Source organism: Sturnus vulgaris, chromosome 26, assembly GCF_052056855.1.
Source record: "Sturnus vulgaris isolate bStuVul1 chromosome 26, bStuVul1.hap1, whole genome shotgun sequence".
Lineage (NCBI taxonomy): Eukaryota > Metazoa > Chordata > Aves > Passeriformes > Sturnidae > Sturnus > Sturnus vulgaris.
The window spans coordinates 1,693,521-1,709,031 of record NC_142268.1 but is presented as its reverse complement, the minus strand read 5'-3'; the positions used below and the strand labels follow the sequence as shown (position 1 = coordinate 1,709,031).

At 49.4% G+C, this 15,511-nt stretch overlaps 1 long non-coding RNA gene across 1 annotated transcript; it reads right to left on the bottom strand.

Moving 5' to 3' along the window:
- Positions 1–3,202: 3,202 nt before the first annotated feature.
- Positions 3,203–7,837, bottom strand: LOC148221191 (uncharacterized). Its single transcript, XR_015808465.1, has 3 exons — positions 7,463–7,837; positions 6,957–7,041; positions 3,203–4,405 (listed from the first exon to the last, which is right to left on the bottom strand). It is a non-coding gene; the product is annotated as an uncharacterized LOC148221191 (long non-coding RNA).
- Between the last annotated feature and the right edge of the window lie 7,674 nt (positions 7,838–15,511).

Sequence of the window (15,511 nt, the reverse complement as noted above, 5' to 3'; positions counted from 1 at the left end):
GATGTAGGGGTGGGGATGCAGGGGTGGGGATGCAGGGGAGGGTGATTCAGGGGTGGTGATGCAGTGGTGGGGATGCAGGGATGGAGATTCAGGGATGGGGATGCAGGGGTGGGGATGCAGGGGAGGGGATGCAGTGACCAGACACCCTGGGCTGGCTGGGGGAGCAGAGCACTGCCCCAGTCTGGACTGAGTGCTGTGGCCAGGGGACACACAGCATCACCTGCTCCAGGCAGTGCCTCAGGTGTCCCTCCCTCCCTCCTGTCTGTCCTCTGCACTTTCCTGAAAGCCTGCTGTGGCTCTGGGTTAAAGCTCCTGGCTTTCTTTGAGGCTTTGGCCACTTTCCAGGACTTCCATTCACTCATCAGTCACTGTCTGGAGAACAAAGCTTCAGAGGTATAACCAAAGGTCAAAAGAAGTTCCCTGTTCAAAGTCTTCTCCTCAGCAGGAGTTAAATACAGCATCAAACTCCACTGGAAGCATGATGCCTCCAAAGCTCTGTTTCCATGGCTGGTGCTCACCTCTGAGAGAACCAGAGGACAAAACTCCCAGGATTTGGCTGGAAAATTAAGGAAAAGTAGCAGGTTCTGCCCCACACCAAGAAGCCTGGCATAAGGACAGCAGATAGCAAAGATCAGAAAATCCATGAGCACAAATTCCGTGTCTGAGAGAAAGAGACAAGGCAGATTTCTTGAGGTTTCTCCAACCCATTAATCTTCTGCCCAGTAATATAAGACTTAATGCTGTTAGCAGTGGACACCTTAAGGGGGAAATTCAGGGCTTATTGGTTCAAATAGTCTGCCTAGTTTCCAGCCCCAGTGGATATTTACTGCCCAATGCCCAGTGGGGTCAGCTACTAATTGTGTCTTTAGGGCACACCTAAAGAACGTGAGCCCATGTGTGAGCCCTTCCTTGCCCTGGCTCCCACTGAAATCAATATTCCTGTCAGCATCTGAATCACAGCTTTGATTTCCCATTTTCTGCCTGTGTGTGCAGCCACCAGCCCTGTGCACCAAGAGCAGATCCCCAAATCCCCAGTGGGCTGGGAGCACCTGAGGCAGAGTAAATAATCCCACCACACATCTGTCCACGTCCTTACTCCCTTCAAAATAAAAGGGCAGGTTGTGAGCAAGAGAATGAATGTCCCTAATAAGGCCAGGGCTGGTAAATAGCATTATTCCTTCATTTGCTCTGAACCATTCATACTCTTCCAAGCAGAAAGGTAACAGGAATTGTGCAGCAATAACAGATCGTCAGCTGTTGGGAGCCTGCAAACTTTGTCTCTTCTCTCAATGCATGCTATAAAAATTACCCCTCCGAGACTTTTCTTTCTCTTTCCTTTTCCTCTTGACATACTGTGGATATAAACTCTCTCTCCCTGCAAGGGAATTTCTTCTTCCATGCATTCCAAGCTCAGTGACATTCTTCACGGTGCCCTGGAGCACAGGGCCTCTCCGTGCATCTGTCTCCTTGGTGTGAACCTAGAGATCAGCAGTCATCCATTTACAAAAATAGTCAGGACACTTTTTTTTTTTTTTTTCTTCTTGCCTGAGTCTGTTCCTAAATCTAAAGGAAGAAGGAGCTTCCCCCATGCTGAGGCAGCAGCAGACCTGCCCAGGTACAGTGGGCACGTCAGGATAATTGGGATGCAGAGGACACAGACCTGGCTGATGATGTGAATAAATCTCCCTTGTCTGGACTCTGGCTTCCCCACCCTACTCTTCCTCCGTAGTTTTAATGTTTTGTTTAAATCTTTGGATTGTATTAAAATATTAATGCTAAGGTTTTATTATAATTTTATATTCTGCAGTTAATATTTTAATACAATAAAAGCCCAAATGAAATCTTTCAACGTTATTGGGTGAAATGATTATGCACAATTGAAACAAAACAATCCACTAGGGCCAGGAAGATGTTGTCTTGGAATTTTCTTTTCCTGAGTGTTAATCAAATGCACAGGGCAGGTGAGCAGGTGAACCCCTGGGGAATGGGAACCTCAGCTGTTCTGTGGTGCTGACACCCCTCAGGTCTCAAAACTTTGGGTGCCACATGCCTTGATACTTCCCCCCACACACCTTTTAATGCCACAAGACAACTGTTAACACTTCCAAACAATTTTTCAATTTAAGGCAGATTAAGAACAAAATTCTAGTGGGACTAACAGTGTATAATCTTCTTTCCATTCCTCCTCCTGCATTATGAGGAAGAGTTCTCTGCAATGACGTATTTCACACTCTGATGCTGATATTTCAATTTCCTGCTTAAGTTACAATAAAAACTGCCCACCCTGCTGATGCTCCCTTGAAGAATAACTTATGTTGATTGACATTCTTTAATTCCCCTTGGATGCAGCTAATGATTAAGAGATGCCAGGAAATGTAAAAGCATGTCCTACCTGCAGACTCCTCTAAGCTCCTTTGCAAGGCTTTGAGAGGCTTCCATTTTCCAGCACAAAATGCAGCTGCTGTCTTTAAGCACCTTCCTTGTCTTCCCTTTCTTCCTCCCCTATTTTTTGCCCACCCCACAGGAGGACAGGGTTAAATCCCCAATATTAATGAAAGCAAAGGGAATTGAATTCATGCACCAGGGCAATGCTGGGAGGACATTCACCTTCCCAAAGCTCAGGGCAGGGCACCCTTCCTGAATTCCCAAACAGGTCTTTAGGACAGACAACATTTTGATGAAGCAGGAAAAGCCATGACTGGGGTTTGGGTCCACTGGGACCAGTTTCAGGACCCTGCTGGAATAAACAAGAGAGTGACACAAGTCAGGTGTTGGCAGAAGGGAGCAGGAGCACCGAGCCCAGGTGTCAGCAGCTCAAAGGTGTGCCCTGGAGTCATCCCCATTCCCCCAGCTCTGCCAGACAGCCTCAGCTACTGGGGAAACTGCTGCAGAGGAAACTCTACAGAATCAGGCATCTGGCTATGACATCAGGCTACAATCAGGCTGAAAATTGTTCCAAATTGTCCCTGCACAGACACTCTCAAGCCACCTTTGCTGGGATCCTCATGAGGATCACACCTGAGAAAACATGACCTCACACCCACACACACCTTGCCCAGCACCCTGCCTGCCCCACACACCTTTTCCCCTGCAATGAAGGAGTCATTTATATTGTGTCCTTTTGCCAAGGTAGGGAAGGTTTGCCTTGTATTTGGCAAAGCAGCTTTCTTCCTATCTGCTGTGGTCAGGAAGTGTTTCTCCATGAGGATTTGCCTGTATGGCAAGGATTTATTATTCCAATCAAAATTCAGCTCTACAGGCCACTAATCCCACATATCTACAGCAGAATAATCCATCCAGCACATCCACATGAGGGAATTTCCTTTCCCTGGGTGGACAAAATCTTGTAGGCCATTTGCAGACTGCTAAGCGAAGAGGAAAAGGGAATTGGTCACCGGAGCTCCCAAATTTCAGCAGATTCCCTCAGGAGCTGCTACAGGGTTGATGAAGCTCAGAGAGTTTAAAAGCAACCCCATGCAAGGGAAGACTGAACATCATTTCAAAACGCTGAAGAATCTTCTCATCAAAATAATGTCAGAGCCTGTCACGGCGGAGGGAAAACAAACGCGCAGAACACGATGGTTCTGCATGAAATGTAAAATGCTGTTTAGTTAAAACAAAGCTCTTCCAAAGCACTCAACGAGGAAGCAGAGGGAGGGAAGAGCAAAGGCAAAAAAGCACTTTGTTTTGTAAGTTTAAAAGATATTTAAACACAGAAACCTGTTGAGTCGTGCTGAGCCCTGCCTGTGCTTGACCCAGCGAGCAGCGATTGCTGTCACTCAGGGCATGGCAGCCCCTTCTGTTGTAAATAAATTTACAAGTTAGCCCAGTTCCACCAAAAGTTACTGTTTGTTAATTGATAAATTGTTAATCGCGTTAATGCTGTTAATTGTTGGTGTTGTGAAGCAGGAGCCCCACCCACAATAAAGAGCTGATTCCTTAATAAAGGCCAGAAGACCAGCTCTGTTTGAAAGCCCTCGTGGGGCTCCTGCTCCCTCCAGAGCAGCCCCTTCCTCTGCCCCAGTCACCATGGCATGATGGCAGTGGAGGGAAGGAGCCTCTTTTAAATAACCAGAAGGAGAAAGTAAGAGGAGGCTTGAAGAGGTGTTGGATCCCTGCACAAAGCTCCTGCAGGAATTTAGTTCCTGCACAGAGATATTTCACTCCTTCCCTGGGCCTGGTTTCCCATGGCAGGCAACAAAATGTCATTTACAGGGATGGATGCACTGATGGCATTGCTGCAGAAATCCAAGGTTTGGGGTGAGGATCTCAGAGTGCCAATGTACCTTGGTACCCTCCACACATCCCTGCTCTGGCTCCCTGCTTCCAGAAACCTTTTGGCAGAGCTGGGTGGGATTGCAGGTGTTGCAAACTTCGGGGTTCCATCAACTCCTCCATTTTGCTGCTGTGAAGAGAACAGGAGTCTTGTATGTGCCTGTAAAATCAAATCAATTTAATCTCCCCCTTCCCTGCCCATCTAGGGGACACATCCTTTTAACATGTACTGGTTAATAATAACAGCCCCAAAGGATTCCACTCAGACCACAATGACAGAAATCACAGCCAAGGAAAGAAAAAAAAAAAAAATCCATTCAGAATTTTGGAAGATCAGCGTACCTGAGGAAAGAGACTTTCATGGACATGTCTTTAATCTCTCCTGCTTCCAGCCCTTAATAGCAGAAGCTGATTCGAAGACTTGGTGATTGATTTCCAGCCCAGACACAAAGTGACAGGCTCATTTTCAAGTATTGCACGGCTATAATTCCGTGTTTTATTTGTTATTATTGTAACCTGCTGATGGAGTGGGGCTGTATTCAAGGTAGCAGGTAACAACTCTGCCTCGAGGCATTATTTAGAGTTGGGTATTTAATGCCAGAGCCTCGTGCCTCCCAATATTTATGAAGAAGATGTGCCTGTAGCTCCAGTGCTCATATCTTATTTGTTTGTTGTTCAAACAAAGGATCAGGAAATTGGATGCTGTTTCTGGCGAGTGATATCATCTCAACAGTTAAGAGGAGGCCACTGGTCTTTGCACATTTCTCCAGCACAGCAGTGAGGAGAGCTGCCTCCAATTCAAGGTGAATGAGTCACCTTGGAAAGAGTTTCATCCCTGTGAACAGGGAAAGGCTCTGCTCCACAAACCCCCAAGGCTGTGGGGCCCAGCCCTGCTGCCTATCACTGAAATTTCTCTTCTCTTTTGCCAGAGTTTTCCCCCATTTCTTACCTTAATTTCTCCCTCTTCTAATTAAAATCAAATTAAGAAATCTTGCCTTGGAGAACAGCACGTGGCATTTTTCACACTCACAACGAGGTCCTTGGAAGAAAAACCTTCCACCCAGATCCAGTGAGAGCATTCACCCCACTGGAGACCAGCATGGAAAATCCTGCTGGGGTTGTCAGGGCTTCTGTGGGATTAGGGTTTATGGAGCCAGAGCAAAGGGTCATGCTGGGTGCCCCCTTTTCTAGACCAGAAAAATCTTAGCCCTGATCTGGCAGCTTGGAAGCTGCCCCTGGTTTAAACTTCAGCTTTTGCCCTTGCCTTGCAGCACGAAGGAGAGAGAGTGCACAGCTTGCTGCGCTCTATGAACTTAACCTGTGAGCTCCTAAATAACTCTGGCAGCTTGGAAAAGCTCATTCAGCCTGAGAAACTGAGCCTGCTGCAGCAGCAGAAGCCAAGGAAAGGACTCGATGCTCAAACCCTGAAGTTTAACCTCTGCTGTGCTTCTGTGCTGCAGCAACAAGTGACATTTGTGCTCAGAACACAAAAGTGTCAGCAGTGATTTCTGCCCAGATACCCCTGAGACAGGCACAAAACGGGATTTCCTCACAGGCTGGGAGTTTATGCTGCGATGTTGAATGTCTCTACGAAGTCTTTGGTGTTGCTATTCCAGTTTCTTGTTAATTGTCTAAAGAGCAGCCACTGCCTGTTCCCAAAAGGATCTGCAGAGAACAAACAGCCCCGTGCACCAAGGGAAGGCAATTTGAAGGTGATCCGGTTTTACCTGTTCCTTCAAAACCCCTCATTTTCAGGTTTTCTCACTACACCCGAGTCAGCAAGGCAATTCAAGAGCACCCGTAGCACTTTGTGATATCGAGAGTGGGGGGTGAGATCAGCTCAAAGCTCGGACTTGGCGATCTTGGGGGTCTTTTCCAACTTAATGACCGTGCCAGCAGTCCACATGGAGTGTGATGCAAAGCCCCTGAGCCCTGTCTCTGTGCCAGCTGGTGGCTCCTTGGGCATGCAGAGCATGAGCCCACAGCCCAGCCCTGTGCCAGGCACCCTGGTGACCCACAGCCAGCAGCAGGCAACCACTGTGCCCCTGCCAGTTTGCCAATCCAAGAATGAGAGGGGACAGAGCAAACATAAATCCCACCCAAGCTGCTACCAGTTCTATTTTGCCAGGGTGTTATTCATAAAAACAATCTCTGGTGCCAGCTCTGGTTGCCAGCCAGGGCTGCAAACTAATGAAATTGCCTTTTACACTGAGCATGTGAGCCAGCCTCCCCTGGCTGCAGGAGGGGGCCACACTCCTCCCTGCCAGCTCCTGGGGGTGGTGGCAGTCAGGTCCTTATGGACGTGGCAGCAAATGGGACACTGAAATGAGGGCAGAGCTAAAATTGCTGGAAAGTGAAACTTTCCCAAAGAGGAGACTGCAACAGGGAGGATGGTGAGGGAGCCAGCATCTCCCTGGGTGTCCTGCAGCCATCAGCTGGCCTGGGAGGGTGGAAGGACAGGGGAGAAGCAGGGAATTAGCTGAAGGCTTAGAAGAGGAGTTCTTAGGAAAAAAGACAGTCCCTGGAGAACTCTGGTTTATTCTCAGAGGGTTTTCTCTTGCTCTCAGCCTCACTCCTGCTCAGCAGCACCGCGTGGTGCAGGCAGAGACATCTCACACGAACACAGGAGCTGAGCAGCTACAGGGGGAATCTCCCCTGCCCCCCGTGATGCCCTTTCCTACCAGCACGTCCAGGGAAGCAGGGTGTTCTCCAGAAGGCACCTGGCAGCAGATTTAACCACAGAAGCCATTCAGTATTCCGTGGGCTCTGTGGAGGGAGCAGAGAGCAGCAGACAGAGTTACCAAGGGCACAGGAGAGGCTGGCTGGGCTCCCTGGCTCTGCTCTGCTCTGCAGTTATTCTCCAGCTGCAGCAGTGGCTGCACAGTTGCCTGCAGGGTGGCTGCAGCTGGCCCTGCTTGCAGAGCCCGTCTGCCCCTTCCCAGCCTGCTCCCCACCTCTGCATGTGCCAGCCACGTCCCACAAAGAATATTGGTTTTAAGCAGCAGCACCGAGTTGCTCAGCTCTCATGAGTAATCCGGAGATTTTTCCTCTCTGCTCCAGGAAGATCTCTGCTCTAAGGCTGATTTTTAGTCCTGTAGTGGTTCAAACCTGCAACCTGCCCATGCTTCAGTTTCCCTTTGCACATAAAGGAAATGACACGGGTTTGTTAAATCCAGACTGCACTCACCTGCCTCAGTGGTGGGACTGACAGGGCAGGGCAGCAGAAGGCAAGCAGGGACTGATGCTGTTGTGCCTCTAATCCTCAGTCAGGCACTGCATCCTCCCCCGGCCCCACCATCCCGGAGCCACAGAGCACTCCAGCTCAATGTTCCTTCCAGTTTCCCTCTCTTTCCCTCCCCAAAGCTGCTGGCAGCCTCTTTTCTCCACCAAACGTGGCCCTCTTGTGTTCGCAGGCGAAATATAAAGAAATCACTAACAACTGCTCACGGATGTGAGGGGATTATTAGGAAAGTGGCTTTTCCACACCTTAAACTCCATTTAGATGGCTCCAGGGAGCCACGAGCAGCATCCTGGAGGTTTCTGCCCAAATCCCACAGGAGTGAGCTGAACATCAACTGGAGCATCACGAAGATTTCGACCTTCCCTCTCACTCCCACCTCCCTCTCTTCGGAAACAAAGATTCCTCAGAGGTTTGCAGATCTAAATACGTTGTGCTAGGAAGAGATAAACCCCAAGCACTATTAGCAGGAGGGTGGAGAGGGAGGCCAGAGGGAAGGGGAGCAGATCAGGGTGGGGAGGCTGCAACACAGCTCAGACCTTCTGCAAGGAAAGGAGCACTCGTTTACATCAGGGTTTCCATAGAGACCAAGTTTTGAAAGACTTAAGGTGGAATGATTATGTATGTTCTGAAGGGCTTGAGATAAAAATAAACCTCGCTAAGCGTTGCATGGGCTAATTAGATGATGATCCTTGGCTCGGAGCTCTCCTTGGTGGCACAGCCACGGGCCCCTGGGCTTGCCCACAAGTTCCCTGCCCGTGTGCAGCACCTCAAAGAGCAGCAGTGATCCCTGGTTTGTGTTCCCCTGAAGGCTCTCAGGCTTTTCAAAGCCTCTTCTCTCGCTGCCACTCTGCCAGCTCAAGCAGAAACAAAAGTGTGCTCCAACCCTGCTGCTGCCACCAGCACCCAGGAAAAGCCCCTGGGCTCACACAGGGGGGCTCTGACTCTGGGTTTGCAAAAGAAAGAAAGAAGCAGAAAGGTAAGGAGGAGCCCAGCAATGAGCACTGATGGATTTCCACCTGCCATGGCAAGGAAAGTCTGCCCCAGAAGTAACAAATTCACTGAAAGCAGCCCCAAAAGCATCTCTTTGGTGGCAGCCCTGCAGCCTCGGACCAGGGCAATGTGTGAGTGCCCCAAAGAGGCCAGGGGAGGGATGCAGGGACATGGGACAGTTTGCTCCTGACCTGCATGAAACACCCTGACACTGCTGAGTCTGGCACTGCTTCCACAGCCAGGCACAAAGAAGAAAACAAAATACAGAAGGGAAGATCTGCAGCCAAAAAACGGGAAGTTCTCTGACAGCATCTCTCACCCGATGTTTTGATGGGTATTTAGTCTTGGCCAAACCTTTAATCCCTCAGACACTGCCTGAGTGGGTTTTTTCCCCACTTACTGAAAAAAAAAAATCACTTTGGGTTGCAAGTCAGCAAGAGCTGCTCATGCACTTAGGTCAAAATGGCCTAAAAGTGTCGGAAAATTCATTTTTTGAAGCAACCAGAACAAAACCTTCTCAATACTTTGATTTGGAAAAAGGGCATTTTGTTTGGAACTGCAATAACAGGGTAAATGCATCCAGGAAAGCAACAGAATCTTTCATTTTGATGAGGAACAAACACAATTCTTTGAGGCCAATTCCTTCAACTTGGGCAAGGGATAAAAGAAAAACTTTGTTTTAGGTGGCCTCCCCCCATACCCATCACTCTCCAGTTTCCTCCAGTTAAAGCCATGAAACAAATTAGAGATTTCTCACTCAGCTGCAGTCTTTAGCCAGAAGAGCAATTTCCAAGCTGCCCTCAGCCCAGCTGTCTCACAGTCTGGCTATCTAACAAGCCACACTGACTCTCAGTGTATTTTTCCTAAAGCAAATTCCTAATGATGGTTATGAAAACCTCCTTATGGTTTCCCAGCTGATGCAAAAGTAACACGCAGTAAGAGGCCCCGAGTCACACATGAACATTTCTAAAAGCAGCCTCTGATTTTTGGGGACTGTGTGTGGGTCATGGAATGCCCTGAGCTGGGAGGGACCCACAGGATCAGGGAGTCCAGCCCCAGACCCTGCACAGACACCCCAAAAACCCCACCCTGAGCATCCCTGAGAGCTGCTGGAGCTCCAGCAGGGTGGGGAATGTGCCATTCCCTGGGGAGCCTGGGCAGGGAAGAAGAAGAATCTTTCTTTCCCTGAGCTCCATGCCAAGCCCTGGCACAGCTCCAGCATTCCCTGAGCCCTGGACCAGAGCAGAGCTCAGCCCCTGCCCCTCTGCAGACCCTCAGCCCCCGAGGAGTCTCCCCTCAGTCTCCTCTGCTCCAGCTGAACGAGCCAAGTGCCCTCAGCTGCTCCTCAGAGCTTCCCCAGCTCCGTGTCCCTCCTTTGGACACTCTCCAGCACCTTTGGATCCTTCTGGTCTTGTGTGGCCACCACAGTGCAGAGCAGAGTGGGACAATTCCCTCCCGTGCCTGTGACCTCAGGGGCTCTCCAGGGTCTGAGAACGGAACACCTTCACCTCCAAACCCTGCTTCACACCTGGCCAAGCTTCAACGAGCTCACCAAGCAAGTGTTGACAACTCCTGCGTCACCAGCTCTGCCTCGTTTGCTTTCTGATGGCTCTCACCCAAAGAGTGAGGGAAGGAAAATAAAATCCCTTTTTGTCTTCAACTTCTGAAGCCTGGCAGAAAGTGGCAAGTGATAGAAGAGCTGAAGGAATCCAGCTCTGCTGTAGTTTAGAGAAAAAGGGTAACAAAGACATTTTTGATTCGCAGGATTGCTCCTCCAGGAGCTGCTCAGGCAGGGTGGAGATTTGTGCCCCTGCATCCACTCAGGCAGTAATTTATCAGGGACACCTTTCCCCCTGGCACAGGGCAGTCCCCTGCAGCCTCTCCTTCAGAATTGTCTGTAACAGAGGCACTTCCTGGCCATGGCAATGTCAGCTTGATGTAGCACCACTGATTCCTGAGTGTGGCTTGTGCTTTCCTCCGGTGCAAATGGGAGAGACTCCAGCATCTATTTCTGCTTCCCGTGGTACCCCCCTGTGAAGATCAATCCTGCCTGAGCACAAGGGAGAGCTGCTTGAATTGATTGGGGCGGACAGCGTGCTCCTCTCTGTGAACAGTGCCACAGCTCTGGCATCTGCAAAGGTTCCGTGTGACGCAGGAAACCTGAGTCAGGGCACAAAGACCTGATGGAGGAGGGCAGGGATGAGGAGCAGGACATGTCTGCAGACAGCACAGCCCCACGGTGTCCTGGGCTGGTCTCCTCCAGAGAAGGAGGGAGTGTGATGTGGTTTGACGTGAGCAGCAACAATGCAGCCTCCCCCCGTCTTAGAACAGCAAGTTTCCAGCTCATCACCTGCTCTCAACAGAGCCAACGAATTGCCAAATAGATTTAATTTCAGCCTGGTCTCCCATCAAACCAAGTTTAAGTGATCTGTGTGTGTGCACACTCGCGTGTGCATTTATATCCCTTCCCTTTTCCCCTATTCCCTGTAATTTTGAACTCACTGGCCAACTCAGCTCTAATGTGACAGAGGCAGAGGTCTCAAAAAGGCCACATCCCAAGAGAAATGGCAAAAATACATATTTGATCAGGATTGGCAGACACTGTAATGAAGGGAAAAATCTAAATGCCATCTCAAACCTTAGTGCACACCTCCCCAGGAGGGACTGAGCCAGAGAGATCCTTGCAGCAGCTTTTCCCTGAGCCTCGGCTGCACAGAATGCTTCAAGTTCTCCTTTGGATTTCCCTCCCAAGCTGCTTCTTTCCCAGCACCCAGATGTCTCCAGAGCTGCCAGGGAAAACTGCTCATCAGGTGAGGTGATTGTGGCCCCCCCAGTCCCAAAAAGGCATCTTTAACCTTGAGAGAAACACAGATTTTGTGACTGTCTCCTTCGAAGATTCGGTGCCTCCTAACATGAACGTGCCCTTTTATCAACACACATAAATTTGGATCGACTTCTATTAATACCTGAGCCCCAGATCACAGATCTGCAGTAGAACTGAGTTTCTGCTGCTCTCAGCCTCACCTCATCACCACCTCTGGCCCTATGGGCAGAGCAGCCCCCCTGTGCCAGACACAACTGCCTCAACCTCAGCTCTGGAATTCAGCAGGAATTCAGCAGGAATTCTCCTGGCCCTCCCCTGTGCCAGGACTCGATTATTTCCTGCACAGGGAAAAGCAGCTCAGTGCTCAGCTGTCAGAGCAGTGGAGGTGCCTTGAACCCCCTGTTCTCCTGCTGGGGCTCCTGGGGAAGGAGAAAACCAGAAATGCTCTGCTGAAGGTCACCAGCCACAAAACACCTCAGACAGAGGGGCAGAGCACATAACCCAACACTGATGGCACTTCGAGGTTCAGATCTCTGTGCTGGGAGCGTCTGTGGACACAGCCAATACAGGGTAATAGAATTTTACATCCAAATGAATCGTTCCAAGGGACAAAATGCCCTGAACGAGCCTGTCCGTGGCCTTGCTCCTGTCCTGAGGAGCAGGGACAGGCATTTCCCGTGATGTGCAGAGAATGTAATTAAAGAGGAGAAGCCCTGGGTGTTGCAGGCTGAACCCTGTGTGTTTGCAGTTTGTTCTTGGGGCTGCTGCCAGGAGCTGGGGCACCCCAGCTCTCACCCTTGCTCTGCCCCTGGAGAATTTATTCTTCCTCCCAGTGCCCTTCTTAAAACAAGGATCCTGACACTGCCTTGGTCTGGGAGCTCACAAAGAGGAGCAGTGCATCACAGAGACTTATTGCTCCAGCTGAGCCTTGCCCTGCCCTCCTCGCTGAATGTCTGAGCATCTCCCGGACCTGCACCCAGCAGGGACTCACACCTGGCATCTGCAGCTCCTCTGAGACCCCCAAAAGGGAAGATGAGGCACTCGGTGCTGTGTTTTGTCTTGGCAGGGCGTTTCAAGTCCGGGCTCTGTTCCTAGGAGAGGGGCTCCCTGCCTGTGTTGGTTTTTTTTTTTTTTTAGCCACCTACAGTGTCTGTCTGTGCAAGGGGAGGGAGGGAGAGAAGCTGCTCGGAAACCAGGCAACAGGCAGCCATTTCCAGCGTGGGGTCATCCTGACCTGACATCGAGAGGCAAAAGATGCTTGGGAGAGGAGGTTTTCCAACCCCAAGGGTACCAGGCTTGGGAAAGCTTGGTCAGGGCTGAGCCTTGGTCCAGTAAAATCCACTGGGACCTTTATTTTCCCACTCCTTCCCCCTCCTGAGATCTGGGAGAGAGGGGGGGAATTAAAAACCACGGGAATTTTTCCTTTCCTCTGCTGCCAGTGCCCTCTTTGTGCTGGTGGCAGGGGAGGACAGGGAGCATCCCAGGAGTCACAGCCCGCTGGAGGTTCCACCTCTCGTTCCTGCTGCTCACAGGGATTCTGTGAACTCCAAGGCAGGAGAGGAGGGCAGGGCCCCCCTCCCTGCACCTCACACATCTGTTTTCTTCAATCCAGCTGTGCAGGACACTCAGAGCAATGGAGGTGTCTGGAGCGTGGTCAGACCTGTGCCTCCCACAGGCAGGAGAAAAGGAAAACGTGGAACATTCTCCTCAAAAAAACACCAAAAACCCTGGGACTTTTAAATCGTTTTTCCAAAGAAATAATTTCTCTCTTTTCTTTGCAAAAAAAGTACCATGAAAGGACAAGTTTTTAATTTCAGGAACGTTTGATTCTAGGATCCTCCTGAAAGCTTCAAACAAAAGCTGAGAGGGTGGTCTGGGCACTACTTTTCAATACTTTAAAATGAGAATTCCCACCATCCTTCGTTCCCCTTGTCATAAAAGATTTATTTCATGGTCCATTTGGAAAGCACTGCTTTTTAGTTTTGTTGTTCTTTCTTTCAGACTCAGAACAAACCCCACCTTTCTATAACTCCAATATTTCCTCTCCTGTGCTGAGGCACCTTCTGGCCAACACCAGGCATGGGTGAAGCCCCAGGGCAGCAGTGAACGTGGTAATTCTCCAAGGATTTTGTTTAGAGTTTTATAGCATTACACACCAGCCTTATTGGATTTAAATGGCTTAAATTAACTGGGTTATTTAATGGATTGTCCAGATTAGGGAGGAATCTGTGAAGGCTGTTACTTCAAGAAGAGCAGCTGCATGGGAAGAGAAGATCTCCAGGTACCATTAATATCCTGGAGGCTCACAAGTCCTGACAGGCCACTCCTGTCCTCTATTGACATTCTCTCATATGCATTTAGCCAGGTTTGTGTTTAGTTTTATAATCTCCTGAAAGTTTAATTGTTGCTTTATTCATCCATGACCTTTCCTTCTCATCTGGAGACATATTATTGCTAATCTACAAATTTTAAGAACCAGATTTATTTGCAAAACCAATTATTCTGCTATGCAAATCTCTTCTCTTCCTGCAGCCTGCCTGAACAGGGCTTTTTACCTCCACCATAATATATAGACACTATTCAAATATTTAAATGTAAAATTTATCTATATTTCTTTTCAAGCATGCCCAGGTTCCATGTGGTGCAAAGTTAATTAAAAATCTTTAGAATCAAAAGCAGACCCCCTGACCTTGATTCAGACCTGACAGATTTTAACCTCCAGAGTCCTCACTCAAGCAGGGGGACCTGGAAGGAGCAGCAAAGTGGAAATCCCTGGGCTGTCAGTGAAGTTCCAAACACACCCAGCACCTTGGGGTCACCCCAGTGCAGTCCCCAACACACACAGAGCTGCAGGGGCTGGCCAGGAAAATGCTCAGAACAGGGGTTTTGGTGCAGATTTTTACCCCAAAACATTCCCCAGTGTCACTCCCCACGTGTCCCCAGGATTTCCAATCCTGGCACAGTGTGGGGCTCAGCTCACAGAGCCCTGGGACAGCCTGGGTGGAAGGGACTGGAAATTTCTTCCTGTTCCTCCCCTTGCCATGGGCAGGGACAGCCAAGTCCAACCTGGCCCTGAGCACCTGCAGGGGTGGGGATGCTGTGGGATCCAGGAATTTAATCTCTCTTCCCAAATAATCAGTGGCTATAATGCTTAATATTAGTCATTCATTTTAAAGTATTGAAAAGTTGTGTCCAAACCACTCGAATTTTGTTTGGGGATTTCAGAAAGATCCTAAAATCAAATGTTGCTGAAATTAAATACTTGTCCTTTCATTGGAATTTTTTGCAAAGAAAATCAAGAAATTATTTCTTTGAAAAAGCAATTTAAAAGTCCCAGTGACTTTTTGAGGAGAATGTTCTATGTTTTCCTCTTCTCCTCCACTCTGCTAACAGAGACTCAGCTTTAGCTGTCCCGTGCCTCAGTTTCCCCACCTTCATCACTGCCAGGAGCACTGCCTGTTTCTGTTCACTCAGGATCTGAAGTGCCAAAAACTGCCCAAACTCACAGTCACTGTCACCGGGCTGCAGAGCATCACTACCACAATTACAGGAAAGCAAGAAATCAACATTTTATACTAAGCCTCATGATCAGGGAAGTGTGGACACACACATTGACAGAGCTGGGGAATTCCAGCTTGGGAATTCTTTCCAGGCCTGGATTTCTCCTGACTCTCAGCTCCATTCCCAGGCTGACAAGCTGACTGCAGCTTCAGTTAGGGAGGAGTCTCCCAGGGTGACAACACGGTGACAAACAGAGTGGAATTCATCACCAACATTAACCCCTGGTGTCTTTCCCGTGGGACACATCCTGAGGTGCTGTCCCAAGGATGTTTTTCCCAATTGTCCCATGAGCTCCTGTCCTGTCCTGGCTGCACTAACACACTTTAAATGTAAAATAAATTGGCTTTTTTCCCCCAAAGAGCCCCGTGTGTGTTGCTGTCCTTTCCCCCTCTTTGCAGCACAGTGACCACAGGGAAGCTCACACAATTGAACCATAATTCAGTGGAGTGATGTCAAGGACTTTACCCATGAGCAAATTAAGGAAGCATCAGCCATGGGATTCGAGGGAGAGGCAGTGTGGGTGCCAGCCAGGGAGCAGAGACTTGGTGCTTGTGCCCCCAGCACTCACCTGGAGCTGTGGGTGCTCAGGCAGCTCCCACCTCCTGCACGGGGGCTCTGGA